We start from the raw sequence: 17,391 nt of genomic DNA, 5'->3' as shown, positions 1-17,391 counted from the left end.
TTCCTTATATGGGATACTAACTCTCTCTCTCTGCCTATAAATGCCTATTCAAACTCAGTGAAAATCTCTTGTTAAGGCCAAGTAATAACACTCTCTGGGAAATCACACGCACAGTCCACATCAGCACCATTTCATTCATTGTCTCCACTTGTAGTTGATTATCCTTCTCAGTAAAGAAAAGTCAGTGGGTTAATTGTGCTCCCTCTCTCCATTCCTCTCTACAATATTTACATAGAGAACAATACCTCTTACACATAATTTCTTTAACAGGGTATTCTGCAGCATAGGAGATTATTATATCACATTTACTACTTTCACAGTTTTTGGAAGAACAAGAAACTAGATTTTGATGTTTTGGCTAAGTTTTTTTTTAAAAAAAATCTACAAAACTATGGCCATCATGAACCAATACACTTTGCTAAAACACAGAATGTTTCCTTTGACATTTTCAAATTGAGTTGCATTATTGTAATGTAGCTTGGCCATTATTCAGAGCCTGATTTATCTCTGCGAATATTAAATATTGACTTTTATTTGCTTAGTAATGACAAAAGAGTCTGATTAAAAATACTTAACCTTTTATACCCATCTAGAACCATTATTTGATTCCATTAAATAATTCTGTAAGTCTCTCCTTGCTTTCCCGTGTATGTCATTAAACACACCAACAACCAAAAGCACTTCTGGGCTATCACTGAAGACCACAAAGTATCCTACAGATACATGGCAATGTTCTAATAGGGTCAGTAAGTTCCCCCATTTCTCCATTCTCACCAGAGGCAAATCAAGTTTCTTACTTCAAAGTTCCCTACAGAGAACATAATCAATTAACTCCAGTGCCTGGCACATCATGATATAAAACGTACTGCTTTCATTATAACAGGAATACACTGGGTAAATAGCATTGGAAAACTACTTAGAGAGACTTCTAGCCTCAGGGACTCATCCTTTGAATGAAGACTAGGTCACTTAAAAGTGCCTCCAGTACATAGTTTAGAAATATAAAAAGAATCCTGGAATGGGCAATAAAAATTGTTCCTTATTCATAAGCTTAAAAAAAAAAACTTAAATCTTCAGCTTTATCTCTAAAAATACTTCTACATCAAATTGTAGTGCAGATAGCATACAAATTAGATCTTGTCTTCTATAAATCAGCTAGTTGTGTACTACCTCATCCTGTCATGGGAAGAACTCAAAACTTTTTCTCCACATATAAAGTCTACCCCAGCTTGCCATTTCTTCTTGTACAGACATTCCTTCTGCAGGTGTAGAACAAATTTTGCTGTCCCAGGGGGAGTAATGTCATCTCCATGATTTTTCCCATTTATCAATGTAGTATAAGCTATGCACACCAAAATCATCAGACAGCACTCATCACCATTCATCATCAATATACACTCATGTACAAAAATGTCAATTTCACTATTCTGACACTATAAATACCATTCAAGTCTTAATAAAAAGAATAGCAAATAATTGTCAAAGCACTGACCTTCCTTTTTTGCCTTTGAAAATACAACCTTAAATATTTTAAGGGCTTTTTAATTTATTTTTTTTAATTTGAGTGTACACACCTAGAGCTATGAAGTCTCCTGCTTCAGCTTCAGATAATATTTCAGAGGCAAAGCCTGAGCTTTGAAATTTTCACTGTCTCTGAATTTTCCTAACAGTATTAAATAGCATTCACCTGGTGTATGTCCTTGCCTTATAATAATGGTTCCAACTTCACACCTAAAAGACACATATAAAAGCAAAAAACTAAACATGATGCAATGTCATCAGTAAATAATTATAAAATGTTGGCAGCAAAATGTAGACATCAGAACATTTCTTAGAAAATCAAGCAGAAGATCCCTTCACTGGCACTTTATGATGTGTTATATGGCTAGCGAGACTATTTTTCTGTCATACTAGGGTCAGAACGACCCACAAAATGACTGACATACGCATCTCTCCTGTACAATTACTATCAAAACAACACCAAAACACCTGATTAGTAACTTGCATGTATGTTTACTTCAGCAGTTCTCCAACACATCAATCATGCTTATACAATAGACACATAAATACCAATTATCGCACAAAACCTTTGCGCACAGCATTCTAAAAGTCTGATTTTTTTGTCCTATGGTATTGATCTGCAAGGTCTTTCAAAGACTAAAAAAGGAAATGGCAAAGTAATTGCAAAATTCACTTATGCTGTCTTGAGACATGTCGCACATGCAGGTCATCCTTTCAGAAATGTTTACAAAGGAACAAATTTCCAGTGTAGTAGGTCCCCAAAACCACAGAAGCACTGCAGTTTTCCAAAGAGGTTGAGCACCTCACTTCCCTTTGACCTCATCAGTAGACAGGTATACATGCGCCCTTTAAAAATGTATGCCTATATATTTATTTTCATAATAAATCCTGGAATGGTAGATATAGGTTGATTCACTAACCTTAATTACATGATTGTATGTGCTTACGATACAAGAAATACTAACATCAGTCATTTGTTAATAGCTGCTGGAGTGGGGGTTGCTCAGCAATCCAGCTGGGATCCATCTGACTGCAGAATAGAGTGGAAATACGAAGTGACATGTCTGCAGCAAGAGCAGGCATGTGTTCCCCACCTCTTTCCCTACAATGCCTTGGATCACGAACGCTATTCAAAATGTCAAATGTTAAATAACTTACTAGGTCCAAAGGGATTATGAGTCTAGCGGTCTGACACTACCAGCCCAGTCTCATACAGCCTTCATCAATCCTCATCACAGCTTAGGCATAAATGTGTTCCATTATCCCACAATGCAGGAGAAAGGAGCACAAAAGAGATCTGAAGACTTGTTAGCATGTTCCCAGTGCTTATTAAGAGCTTTGCACTGCAAGACCTGCTTTTGCCCCATATTCATGCCCCTTTTGTCCACATCATAAGCCTTGAAGAAGGCAACCCCCTGAAAGTTAGAGAAAGTGTTGGAGGGAAGTGGGAGATAGTAGGATAACCTACTTGAGGCTCAGAAATTTCTTGAACATTTTGAAGAATTGAGAATTCAAATAATCATCTTTAACATTTTAAAGAGTATCCTTCTATATAACATGCTGGTTTTGCTATTTTGCATAACGTTGGTTTCGCTACAGTGGACATTTACTTCTTAAGTACTTTGGACACAATTTGATGGGACTGTGGCTGAAATTGCAAAATGTCAGAAAGATACTCGTCAATGTTTTATTTTGCAAGGTTAAGAGTTTGAGGTATGATTAACATTTTTTGATGAGAATTTGGTTTTGGTTTTATTTGAAAATACTGCTTGTTTGAAGAATGGTACAATGTTCTTTCCTCTAACTTTCGATAAACTACAGCTTGGAAAAGTTGGAGGTGTGTTTTACTAGATAAATACTGAAATGTTCTGTTCTTCAGAATTATTTGTGCCTTAAAAAAAAAAAAAAGAAAAAACCCACAATTTTTTATTAATAAAGGGCTCGTGGAAGCTGTCAGAACACACAAGAGCCACCTGAAAGAGTACTGTGATGACAGTGAAGTTGAACCCTGCTGGAAATTACTCACTGGCAAAAAAAGTTTGCAAACAATGCTTTTGCTGGCTTAGTCACAGCAGTACTTGACTTCCATTGCGAAGTTAGTGCTAGTTCAGTTTGTCCAGTTCTGTCATTCCACATCTTCTTGGTTTTTCTTGTTAGGCCAGCCACTGCATTAAAAAAAATAAACCGCACTCCTTGCTTGAAAGTCTCTTTTGCCAGATATTCCTTCACCTTCCTTGAATAGGATGCATACTACCCCCTATATGTCCTATTCCTCTAGGTCTTCCAGTGAAATTACTCACGTTTGACCATCCTCGATTCAGGGGCCCATGGGAGGGCTTCTCTCACATCTGAAGTGGAAGGGGACAGGGGAACAAGTTGTACTGGCTGTTGCCATGCCCACTTCACTGCCATCTGGCCTACAAAAAGAGAGGGGAGAGGGTTGCAACCTTCACGTTTGCCAAATAGAGGAACAATACGTGACACCAGCCACGTCTGCCTCTTGGAAGAAGAAAAGTGGAGTAAGGCACAGCCTTTCTAAGGTCTGAGGAAGAAACTGGTGGGCTGCTACTACGGGAGTGAAGACATTTGTCAGTACAGGTTACTGGTGATGGACACTGATAGTGAAGAAGTCAGAATAGTGTTTGTGGGTCCAAAAGCCTAAATAGTCTCTAAAGCAACTTACCACTAACACTGCAAGAGCTCAGCTGGAAATAACCTCACGAGTGTGAGCCACGAGACTTCGCCTCATCAACACATTTGCCAAATTAAGAAATATTTGGTAGCATGGAACACTGATTATACTGTCAATTCCATGAACTGACAAAAAAATGGCTTGCAAAAATTTTAAACTGGAAGCATTATAGAAGTGTTATCTACTTTATCAGTCACCTTCCTGATGAACAAGGCAGCTGATGCTGCAGTCTCTTAAAGGAAGTAATATTTGTCAATATTTGCCAAATGCTATAGACCAAGCCTCTTGCTTACAGAAAAGGTTTATCCTATTAGTGCAACTAAACAAAAACCTGTTAACTCTAAAAAGCCTGTTTATTTTGTATCCACTAAAAAAATGGAATCTAAATTTCTTTGGTCATTAGTGTATATAAGAGGATTACTCTATTTACGTAAGAATATTAAAACTTAAAGTGCAGAAAAACATCTTGTCCCTCTATGTCCTTCTTGTCCTGCTGAATTGTGAGAAAAAACTCAACAAGCCTATAGAATTGTCTTTGAACTAGTTTGGAAGTCTAAAAAAACCTGATGTATTTAGAAATAAGTCTTCCATCTTGAATATTCATTGCCCTGGTATCAAAGAACTGTTTTCATGCATCCTTAATTATCTCATTTCACCCTTGTTCTTTCTCTTTCCCCTCTGCAGAATGTTTTCCCCAGTAAAATAACAGCAAAGACTCAACCCAGATTGCTGCTTCTATATGAGAAGTAGTCACAGTTCTCTCAATGTACCAGCATATTTTAGTGCTCCAGTATTTATGCCTAACAATATATACTGAAGGGCCAAGTTTCCCCAGAGTATACACATTGCCAGTGTTCGATACTGTCATCTGCTCTTCTTTCATACCACAGCAAAGACTGCCAAGTGCAAGTCCCTCAAGATCGGGAAACTGATATCAGCTAGATTAGCACTCTTACACTCAAGGCAGGAATGACAGCTTCAAGTGAAATAGTCTAAAATGCCAGAACCATCAATAAAATTGCGCACTCCAAGCAAATGCTCTTTCTCCTTCTAAATGATATTTGCATAAATGCAATGGTTATGTATATGGGGCACCAGTATTACTGGATTAATTATTTATCAGCAGAAATCTATTTTACTTACCTGCCTGCAGTCTTGCTGGCTTCTTTGCTTGCAGCAACTATTCAGTAAATACATAAGCTTTTCAAAATCTTTGTTCTGAAACGAGGGGAATATGAAAATATTAGTCTCTGCAATTATGTTGATTGTATCCCACTTTTCCCCATGGACACTTAACATATTTTAATTATAAAAGTTTCTATAGTGGCCATGGGGAAACATCTGAGATATGAATTTCTTTTTCTTCAGAAAAAGTACTGAAGTACATCTTAATCTATACAACAGATTCTTTATAAAATACAATAATGTACAGGTTCTGAAACAACAGAAAATAGTTTTATTTGAATGCTTTCTACTACACAAATAAAAACTCAGCCAACAGCTACAACCATCTGTTTTGGGTTTCAGCTTTGTACAGTAGCTAATTTGCTACCTGCTTGGTCCACTACAGAGTCCAAGTCTGAAAGGTGTTGAGCTTTCTGGTCTGATTTATTTTCTTACTGCTGCGTCAAGAATATGGAAAAAGGTAGAAAGAATGTGTTGTGATCTGTCCAGGCAGATCATTACATCTGGTCAAATCTCCTGTAAGTGAAGAAGGCTGTACATACACACAGGGTCAACACACGTAGGCAGACTACAACAAAGTTGAGGACTGAATGGGTAAAATGAAGAGTAAGTCTCCTCAAGCAGACAACATCCTGACAACATTTTCTGTCTGACATTGCATCTGACAAAAATTGGTAGGAATTGTAGTGTTTAAAAGGATAAAAATTAACACAGGTGAAACAACCGAGTAGGGAAGAAACCATATGCTTTGCAGAGATAAGTCGTGGTTGTACATGTATTAAACCGTCCAAAAGTGCTGACAATCATATTGACACATTGTCCAACTGATGGAGTATGCACAGTTTTCCAAGAGATTCTATAAGCTCTCATGAAAGTCTCTGAAGGGAACTAGAAAGAGAGACTGACATAGCTAAGGCTGACACAGGGTAAAAAGGAAATTCCTCCCATAAACCCACGAGAAGGTAAAAGAGAGGGAACAAAAGGCAGAAACAAGTGGTCAGTTTTCTTAATGAAAACAGTTACTTTAGGTCCATCAGGGATCTGCATTGGGACCTCAACTGTCTAATATATGAACAAGCAAACTCGAAAAAAGGGAATACTGAGGTAACAAAATCTATTGAGAATACAATATTTTTCAGGTTGGTCAAATCTAGAGCTGACAGTGAGTGACAAATAGGTGGCATTTTGATGGGCTGCTATATTCAGCTGAGAGATCCTCTCCAAAAGCAGAACAAGAAAAAATTTGAGGCAAATGTAGCAAGACTGATCAGATATATAAGGAGAGTGTAAGCAGGTTAGGGTCCTTCCATTTTCAAATTAAATTATTAAGGGAAAGGATATGAGAAAAGCCTATAAAATCACAAACAGTTTGGAAATGGACAATAACCATTCGCTATTTCTTACAACACAAGCACTAGGAAATGTCCAAGGATATTATAAGGTAGCAGGTTTAAAATGAACAAAAGTGAATACTTTTTTATTAACTGAATATGGAACTCACTGCCACAGGATGCTAAGGAGGACAAAAGTATAAATCATTTAAAAATGAAATTAGATAATGTCATAGAAGATAGGTCTACCGATGGCTACTAAACCTAATGGACTGAACACAACCTCAGGCTTAGAAAGTTCCTAAGACATTGACTTCCAGGACCCAGCTGAGTTTAGGAAAGACCACTCTGCATGGGCCCAACTTGGATTCTTTCTGTACCAATACTCCACGTCAGAGTCAAGGCAGGATACTGAGAAGCAGGGGAAATCTCCCTTTTGGCCTAATATGGCTGGTTTATCTTGGTATCAGAGCTAGTCTTCCTGCGTACTCTTACGAAAGGGAATACATAGACAGGAAAAATATCAACCAGGTTATCTGTTAAATAGTCACTGGTTTTGAATAACAGATCTCTTTCAACATGAGACAGCCTAAGATGAACATTGCCCACTGCGCTGCTGGACTCCTGCCAATGTAGCTAGAAAAAAAAAGGTGTATAAAAAGTTATTACTTGAATAAAAGAAGAATATTTCAAAACAGCTTAAACATTTATGTATGTGCTTTGTTTTAAATGAGAACAGTTAATCCAATGAGATTATTCATTTGCTTCAAGGGTAAGCAGCTGGAGAGTAGCAAAGCAAAGCAATGAAAAAATAGTATACACCAAGGAAACAGTAGCACATGTGTTGCTATGTGTACATTATTTAAAATGTACATTTATAATTTAAGCCATCATAATCCTCTGCAACATTCTAGCATAGAAAACATGGCATCTGCAATTGTACAAAATGCACACGTGCAAGTGCATGCAATCACTATTGTCCCATACTCAATTATTCCATCTCTTGCTTAATATTATTGATAGACATTTGAAAACCGACGCAAGAGAGAGCACATCCAGACCAACAAGTGTTTCCATGATCTATCACAGTGCCCACACCAGCAGAAACTGAAACTGAAGTGATGTGGATTCTCTTCTCCAGTAAGACACTAATTACGATCAAAACTTTTCCTGTGGTTAGGACATTCACAGCAGCTCTCACCAGCTTGGTCTGATGTTTAAGCAGAGAATAGCTCCCACACAGCCGGAGTGCAACTCTGCTACAAAATCAACCAGCCACCAGGCAGATCTTCTTTGGAAACCAAGTTTAATTAGTTCCAGAAGAAATTAATTATTTAATTAGTTCAACAGACGGGCTTGATTCTGAAATGTTTTTATGTTTGGCAGACACAATGAAGCTTCACTATCTTGTTTCAATATGCTTAAATCATTAAGGGGAGGATATATTTGTTAACTTTATCCAGCATTGTTTCCAGGCTATTGGAAAAATTTACCACAAAATGAAAAAAACTTCACAGTCTCTAGCTTGGATTGACTAAACAGTGAAATTCAATGAACTTTCTCATCAAAATGACAAATTTGTGGTTATTTTATACTTTATGACCAATGTAAGCGATGTTGTGTTTTTTTTCATTAAGACTGCTTCTGTCTTTTCAAGATTGCAAAAACCGTAAGTACTGTGCTGGAATGAAAGATACTGTTTGCTCTTTTTATTCAGTTATTCTTTGGTGAAAACATTTTTAAAGGTGACAAATTTGAACAGTTTTGAGTCTCAAGAGGCAAAGTAGCAGAAAAAAATTATTAATATGCTTAATGCATTGTGGATATAAGTTTTGCCAGGCTTCTGTATCCCTCACTCACATGGTGACAGTGTGTAGACTTCACACTACTGCCTCATGATTTAATCGTGGCTTTTTATACAATAAAATATTAGCCATTTATTTATAATTTTCATATAATATTTTCCAGTGTCACTTTCCACAGCATATTTTCAACTTCAAAGACCCATAGTAATTTTCTCTAAAATTTCATTTACGTAACAACTAATTCAAAAAGTCCATATAAACCAGTGCTTAGTAAAGATTTTCCCATAAACCCAGCTACTTGACTTTCAGCATGTACTGCTTGTGATAGAAGTAGAGGTGCCATTGCCCTGTAGTAGTACAGCACCTGAATTTCCCACTACCAGTGTAATCAAAATAAGCCTATGCTTATTCCACGATTTAGTGTATAAATGAGTAAGTGGAAAAGCACAGAACCTCTTCAAGCTTTCATTTTCCAGTAGCTGAACAGGGAGCACCTGAGTTCACCAAACATGGAAAGTCTGCAACACAAGGAGGATTTTTCAGGTGTTATTCTGCATGACTGGCTTTAGGCAACAAATGAGAGAGACATTAGCAAAATTATTAAAGATTTTAATTTGAATGTTAACATACAGCATCAAATGAGACTTGCACACACTAGAGAAAAAAGCTAGAAAACTTGACCCAGTTGCTCAAACTAATAAGGCCGACAAGTCTGTATTTATCTATAAGAACTTGAACATATTTGAAATAAATACTAGAGAACTGAGGTAATTATTTAATGACCAAATTGGAATTTAAGGCTTCTTACAGGAAAAGAAGGTCTTGTCTGTGAGTATTTTCTAATTTTAATTAATATAGGTGTTTCAATGGAAGCAAAGTAATTATAGCATAATTAGAATCACAGAATGGTTTGGGTTGGAAAGGACCTTAAAGATCATATAGTAATTAACAACTTCCATGTCATTGCTATATGAAACTAGCTGGTTGGGGTTTTTTTTTAAGACATCTCTTAGCAAAAAAAGGATTCAAAGGTCTTTGCCAAAGAATTCAGAGCTGTGGCTGGAGCTCTTTGGTGTGGTTCCTGAAGGGCAGATCTCTCTGAAGTTCTGTATCTCATCGATCGCAGCAACTTTTCCAACAGCAGTATAAAATATGTTTGGAGCAAAGAATTTCCCCTTAATAATGATTTTACAGATATAGCTACTTCACACAGTAAAAGCTGCAGGCGGAACAGACCTTCCGGGGGACAGGACTTGTGATTTTCTGATTGCACAGTCCCAGGCCATCAGTGGATCACTGATTTGGTTCAGTGCCATCAGCAGTGTCCACGCGTGGGCAGATACCAGCCGTGCCAAACCAGGTGCAGGGTCCTGGTCTACACAGAGCAAGGATCTTTCTTTGTCATCACGTAGTTCTTCACCAAGATGCTAATGGGAAGAAAAACAATTAATGTACTATATGTGTGTCTACGGAAGAAGAGAAAGGGAGACTGTGTGTATTGGCTTTGCGTGGCAAGGTTTTGGTAGCGGGGGGGGGGGGTGGGGGGTGGGGGGGGGGGGTTACAGAGGTGGTTTCTGTAAGAAGCTGCTGGAAGCTTCCCCCATGTCCAACAGAGCCCATACCAGCCGGCTCCAAGACAGACCCACCGCTGGCCAAGGCAGAGCCCATCAGCGATAGTGGTATCGCTTCTGTGATAACATTTTTAAGAAGGAAAAAAAGTTAGGACAGAGGGAAAATGGCAGCCGGAGAGAGGATTGAGAACATGTAAGAGAAACAACCCTGCAGACCCCAAGGTCAGTGAAGAAGGAGGGGGAGGAGATGCTCCAGGTGCCGGAGCAGAGATTCCCCTGCAGCCCGTGGTGAAGACCCTGGTGAGGCAGGCTGTCCCCCCTGCAGTCCAGGGAGGTCCGCGGTGGAGCAGATCTCCACCTGTAGCCCGTGGAGGACCCCACGCCGGAGCAGGTGGGTTCCCGAAGGAGGCTGTGACCCCGTGGGAACCCCGCACTGGAGCAGGCTCCTGGCAGGACCTGTGGATCTGTGGAGAGAGGAGCCCACGGAGCAGGTTTTCTGGCAGGACTTGTGACCCTGTGGGGGACCCACGCTGGAGCAGTCTGTTCCTGAAGGACTGCACACCATGGAAAAGGACCCATGCTGGAGCAGTTTGTGAAGAACTGCAGCCCGTGGGAAGGACCCACATTGGAGAAGTTCATGGAGGTCTGTCTCCCATGGGAGGGACCCCACGCTGGAGCAGGGGAAGAGTGTGAGGAGCCCTCCCCCTGAGGAGGATGAAGCGGCAGAAAATAACATGTAATGAACTGAGTGTAAACGCCATTCCCCATCCCCCTGTGCCACTGCGGCGGGGTGGTAGAGAATCAGGGAGTGAAGTTGTGCCTGGGAAGAAGGGAGGGGTGGAGGGAAGGTGTTCTGAGATTTGGGTTTATTTCTCATTACCTTACTCTGGTTGATTGGTAATAAATTGAGTTAATTTTCCCCAAGCTGAGTCTGTTTTGCCCGTGATGGTAATTGGTGAGTGATTTCTCCTGTCCTTATCTCAACCCACGAGCTCTTTGTTATATTTTCTCTCCCCTGTCCAGCTGAGGAGGGGGAGTGATAGAACGGCTTTGGTGGGCACCTGGTGTCCAGTCAGGGTCAACCCACCACACTATGAAATATAATTGTAGGAGAATGTCAACCATACGTGTAAGTAACATTAGCCAGCTGAAGAGCATTGCTCAGACAGTCAAGACCTTTCACTACCTTGCGAAGGCAATGGGGAACCGATGATGCAAGTGTAATCCAGGTTATGAACTGAGGCCTGGCAGAGACAAAAAGAAGTTGACCCACAATTTTCCCATCTTTGTGCAATATTCTCCAGTTCTAACTCAAAATTCAGACAAGAAAAAAGATGAAGCATCCTGTAGTTTTATTTTGTTAAACTTACACTAATATGTAATATTTTTTTTTTCCAGTTATGGGGCAAAATGTAAGAATTTAATAAAGACCAGGAAAAAAACATAATGGATCCAAGTTTTCATCATCAAATGTTAGGGAGTTCCCAAGCCAAAAAAGCAGAAGTTTGCCCTGGACACCTCCTCTTTCTTTCAAATGCCCGACATCAAATCATGCTCATTTTATGCACTCGGAGAGCCCTAAGGATGTCAGGTGGGTAAGGCAAACAGGAAGGCATTGCAGTTCTTTAAGTGCTGCAGTTTGGTATGCAAGATACAAGACTTTATGACCACTATGGAAGTTGTGGCTCTGATTAGGAGCAGACCAGACAAATGAGCTAGACTGGGTTAATCCTGCCTTGAGAAAGGCAAATGAGCTACTAGTCTTGTGAGTAGTTTCAGCTTTGGGTAGTTTCTTCCATGTCCAGGACTCCAGCTAAAACTGGACAATGCAGAACAGCCATTTGCCTTCATTAGAACAAATCCTTCAGGTTCCATGAAGAGGAACCTAGAAACTAGTTTAAGATCAGATCACATAATCTGCAAATGCTGGGTCATTACATTTCAGTTTAATTATCCTTATACTGAACCCTGTACTTTATAATTGACTGAAGTTACACTTTGACAGTGCCAGCCACCTTTGAAAGCATTTGGAGATGTGTCCACCATTCCCTTACTAGCTTTTTCCCATGATGAATTAAATTTACTCTCAACATTTTTGTATTTTATTTCTTCTCTAAATGTATTTGACATTAACCTTTTTGAGTAACTGACAGAGTAAGAACTTACAAAGATCTATATAGAATAAAACATATTTTAAGCCACACAACTGTCAACTATGTGCTCATCCCCTAAATACAATATCCATACAAATTATGCAGTTGTATAGATTCCCGACTCTTTATGAATTTTTTAAAAATGGATTAGATATCCAGCAGAAGTTTATAGTGTTTTAAGAGTGCTTTGCATCATGTTGATGTATTGATTTTAAATATAAATCCACATTAATCTGAAGTAATTGACTATCTACATTAATAATAATGTTCAATTTTCATGAGGGAAGAGAGTGGTTCTTGTGCCAAGACAAATGAAATTTATTACTAGAGACTACAGAGGCAGAGATGAAAATCATTGCTAAAAAGTGTGAAGAGGCTTTTGACAGAGTATCTGTTAAAGTTGCTCTTGGTAACTCTTGAAGAAAAACTGGGTTTATTAAAAAAATTTACAAGCAAGTGAGAACATAAAAGGGGAGTTTGGTTGGCATCACAACCAAATTTACTTCAAATGTAATTATCAAGATACTTTTTGGTTAACATAACTCTCTACTGCGCTTTCTCCCCTGTATTTTTAAAAAGCACACCACTGAGAGTTACTGTTTTAAACACAGCTGTCAAAATCCTGAGCTAAGCTTTCTAAAGCTTCCAGCTGTCAGAAGATTAGCAGTCATTTGTATGCCTAGAAACTCACAGGATTTTTTTAAACATTTTTTACTACTATTTTTTACTTTACTGCTATCTTTAGGGTTTTACCTCCACAAAGAAAACTGTGTAACATTGAATGGGTTGTATTTGAATAATGAAGTGCTGAATCCATCATGCCAGGATTTTATGCTGTTAATTAAATGTGGCTCCAATTCATCAATGCGTTATTATGTGCTTTGCTGAACGGGAATCTAAACTCTTATTATATGAGTTAACTTACTTAAGGCCCTATTCTGGTTTTGGCAGGGACAGAGTTAATTTTCTTCACAGTAGCTAGTATGGGGATATGTTTAGGATTTGTGCTGAAAACAGTGTTGATAACACAGGGATGTTTTTGTTACTGCTGAGCAGTGCTCACACAGAGCCAAGGCCTTTTGGGCTTCCTCCACCACCCCACCAGTGAGGAGGTTGGGGGGGGCACAAGAAGTCGGGAGGGGACACAGCTGGGACAGCTGACCCCAACTGACCAAAGGGATGTTCCAGACCATAGGATGTCATGCTCAGCATATAAATCCGGGGGAAGGAGAAGGAAAGGGGGACATTGAGGGTGATGGCGTTTGCCTTCCCAAGTCACCATTAGGCGTGATGGAGCCCTCCTTTCCTGGAGATGGCTGAACACCTGCCTGCCCATGGGAAGTGCTGAATGAATTCCTTGGTTTGCTTTGCTTGCATGCATGGCTTTTGCTTTATCTATTAAACTGTCTTTTATCTCAACCCACGAGTTTTCTCACTTTTACCCTTCCAATTCTCTCCCCCATCCCACTGCGGTGGGGGGGAGGGAGCGAGCGGCTGGGTGGTGCTTAGTTGCCAGCTGGGGTTAAAACTTGACAAGCCCTAATTTTTGGGTCATACATGTGTAAAATTCAACACATGTAAATTCTTCATAGAAGAATCGGATACTTCCAACTTAGTGTTATGTTTCAAAATATGCTTCTAAATTTTGTCCATAAAACAGCATATGGTTACTATTCAATGAAAATGTATTTTCTGTTGAAAGGAAAACTTTGGATGGGATGTTGCCATGGTGTGGCATCATTTATCCCAATGATGGTCATGATTACATTTTGAGGATGATAAACCAGAATAACTTCAATATAAACTTGACAAATGTGAGCTTCAGTTAGATAAAATCTCAGATAAACTCTTTTATCTCCTTCCTTCCAAGAAAAGAGAACAGTACTACCTTTTTAAACTGAGTAATTACATCATACCATTAGAGAAATCAATCATATTTGGGTTTTAGTGTTCTTCACCAGAACTGACGAGATCTACAAAAACATTTTAACCAACTGATGTCTTCTCCAGCATGTATTTCTATGTGACTATTTTAAAACTGAGTGACTCAAGCCATATCTCACTGAATAGCACTTCTGTATGAAACACTGTTGTCTCTGGTGGTTCAAACATTTGTCAGTACAACTCAACTAGGTTTACGCTTCACTGCACAGGGATCCAATTTTATTGGCATAGCTATCAAAACTTGTGAGTAACTAGCCATAACTAGGAGCCAGATCATCTATAAATGTCAGTGGGAAAAGAGACCCGAGAAAAGTAAATCATTAGTAACAAGAGGGAGAAAAACAGGTGCTGAGCATTCAGAATTAGTTTTCTGAAGTCAGCTTTGGAAACCTCTCTACATAGCCAGATCATTGTAGAATGTTTTTCATGATTTCCAGTTTATACTCTAAAATCTCATCTATGAAGTTAAAAAAGTGGTCTGGAGCCCTAAAGCTGTGAAGAATACTTACAGACAATAAATTAAGTGTTAACAGAGAAAAACCATGCCTGGCTGAAAATTCAAACAGAAACAACAGCTATAGAACAGTAAAGCTTAATTTAAATAAATTAATAAATTATGTTTTTCAGCCTACAGGGATCCTTTGTGGCTCCAAGGGATTATTCTGAATGTTCCATTTTCCTTCCTTTTATTTCGTAACATTGTCAAGCAAGGAGCAACGGGAAAGATGCTTCCAGCAAACACTGCTTTGTAAGAACGTGCTTCTTGCCCAGAATTTGAGAAAGAGATTGAAGGTACATCCTCTGGAAGGCTTCAGCATGCAGAACACAGTGAAGTCTCACCTAAACATGGTGACTGTTCTGCTGTGCCAGTGATGACGACTCTGAAGCCCACCAAAATCAAAGGAAATTTTGTTACTGACTTAATAGGTTTCGGATCAAGCCCGAAGCAATCAGTTCGTGTATATACAAATGCACATTAGTATATCCAAAGAAGTATAGGGATCCATCATAAATATTGTTTCTAAAGCTGGCGAATTGTTTTTTCACCAGTGTGACTGAGAAATGATAAAGCTAGAGACATTTATCCTTTTAGGACCTGCTACTACATCTGTTAAAGTTAATGTCCTGGGTACAGTAAGGAAAACTGTATTTGGACATGGGAAAATTTGCAGGGAAAAGACGGGGCACAAAAACGAACAGAAGTAATTAATATCTAGCAGAAAGGTTTAGGACACTCCCCTGGTGACTACTTCATGATGGAGACCTTTGGTCTTCCTTTGTAGACCACTGTGAGCCTGGGTTGGGGGTTATGCAGCTTTCACAGTCATCTGTAATTCATCTATCTGGGCAGTTACAGGGAAATCCCAGTTAAATTTGGATTTGAATTTGTTCGTGGCCCAGTTAACAAGGAGTTTATTTTATTCTGGTTTATGTCCATATGACCCACATTCATGGGCAGGATTAGCTGAGGTAGGGATGGCTGTCCGGGGTGTTGGCTGCCAGAATGGGAAGTCGATCCTGGTCCATGGTTAGTGTGTCCTTGCTGGCTGGGTAAATTACTGCCCAACTGTTCACTTAATTTTCTTTCTAGAAGAAAGCACTTTGTGAATCATCTCCAAAATGGAATGGTAATTTCTCCCCACTGTACTCTAGTAAGGGAGAAAAGACTATGAAGAATAGGGTAGATATCAAAAAAATTTTTTCTGGGCATTATCCAGAATCCTACAGGTAGTCCTGATACCAGCTGCACCAAAACTGTCCTGCTACATTCTAACAGAGGATGGGTGAATAAAGAATCAAAAGATTCTTTCTTGCAAAAGAGCAATAGTGAATTATGAATTTTTCTGTTTCTTATTACAACATTCAGCATTAAAGTCACCATTCTACCTTTCTACCTCTACACTCAAAGGCATTGTTTAATGTAGCATTTGAGAATGCATTAAAGGATATTGCAGAAGTAATTTAATCTCTATAATACTTTTTGAAATATAATTTGATTTAAGAGGAGGAATGAAGAAAATAGTTACATCACAGGACAGGATCTTCTGAGCACTATCTGCATACACACAGCTCAGAAATAAATCCAGAGCAGAGGAATCTTTTACCAAAGACTGTATTATTTTTTTTCAGACAGCTGCATCTAATGGGTAGACGTGCTTAAATTATTATATGTTGTCAAAAACTTTTGCTCCTTTTCCAAAAGATTTCTAAATATAAAAATGTTAATTTATCTGTGCCTGTGCTTTAAGAGTACATGGTTTGGGACATAATATGCAGATATTTATGAATGTGTTTGCCATGAGCCTCACACTTACCCAGCATGTACAACAGCTGCTCAAGTCAGTACGCAGGCAATGCTCTTTCCATACAGTGAAATCTAAGTAGGCATGGAGAGAAGAAGGTAGGAGGTAGAGAAGCAGCTGAACGTTCATTAGTAGTGCTCCGGTAGCAGCTACACGACCCTAAAGCCCCACCTAAAGCCCAGTCATGGCTTTGAATGTAAAGCTCTGATAATGTACAAATTTCTACTAGCTATGTACTACTGACCAGAGTGGCACAATATTAATGTGCAAGAATATATGAAAATTCAAAAAGTTTAAGAGTATTAATATATCAAACCTCAACACACTCTTGTGAAAACTGAGGCAGAATGACTCACAGTTTGATCAAATTGTGAAAAATAAAAATCTAACTCAAGAAAGACCACAGCGACGCACTGCTCTTGTCTCAGCTCCCTCACTTCCAAGATGCCAGTGATGCTTCACTCACCATCTAGGCAGTTTCTCCAGTACCAGCTGAATATTTCACAAGGGAAAAACTGATGGAAAATTCTTCCAGAGCTGAAGGTATTTTTCTGAGGGTATTTTGGTCTGTACATTTGTTGCTTCGCAACTGCAAGAAAATATTCAAGCATCGGAGATGCAACGGGAGCTACGGACTGGCTGAGTCAGAACCAGCTTCCTAATGTGGACAACACGGAAGCCTCCAGCCACGACACTATTAACACTGGTGGTGAGGAACTGAAGTCTGGGGCTTGGGCCTTGACAATTCTGCCCCAGGCTGGCAGAAAAAGAGGGACGGCGAACTGCAAGCCAGTTTGTACATCAGTCCCATATTCAAGGCATGGCCAGGTCCTCAAGGTTGTGGGTGGGCATCTGGGCATCCCTGAGCGTCAGCTGCCCGGCAGAA

Source organism: Accipiter gentilis, chromosome 3 (assembly GCF_929443795.1).
Source record: "Accipiter gentilis chromosome 3, bAccGen1.1, whole genome shotgun sequence".
In the NCBI taxonomy this organism is placed as follows: domain Eukaryota; kingdom Metazoa; phylum Chordata; class Aves; order Accipitriformes; family Accipitridae; genus Astur; species Astur gentilis.
This window is presented reverse-complemented; position numbering follows the sequence as displayed.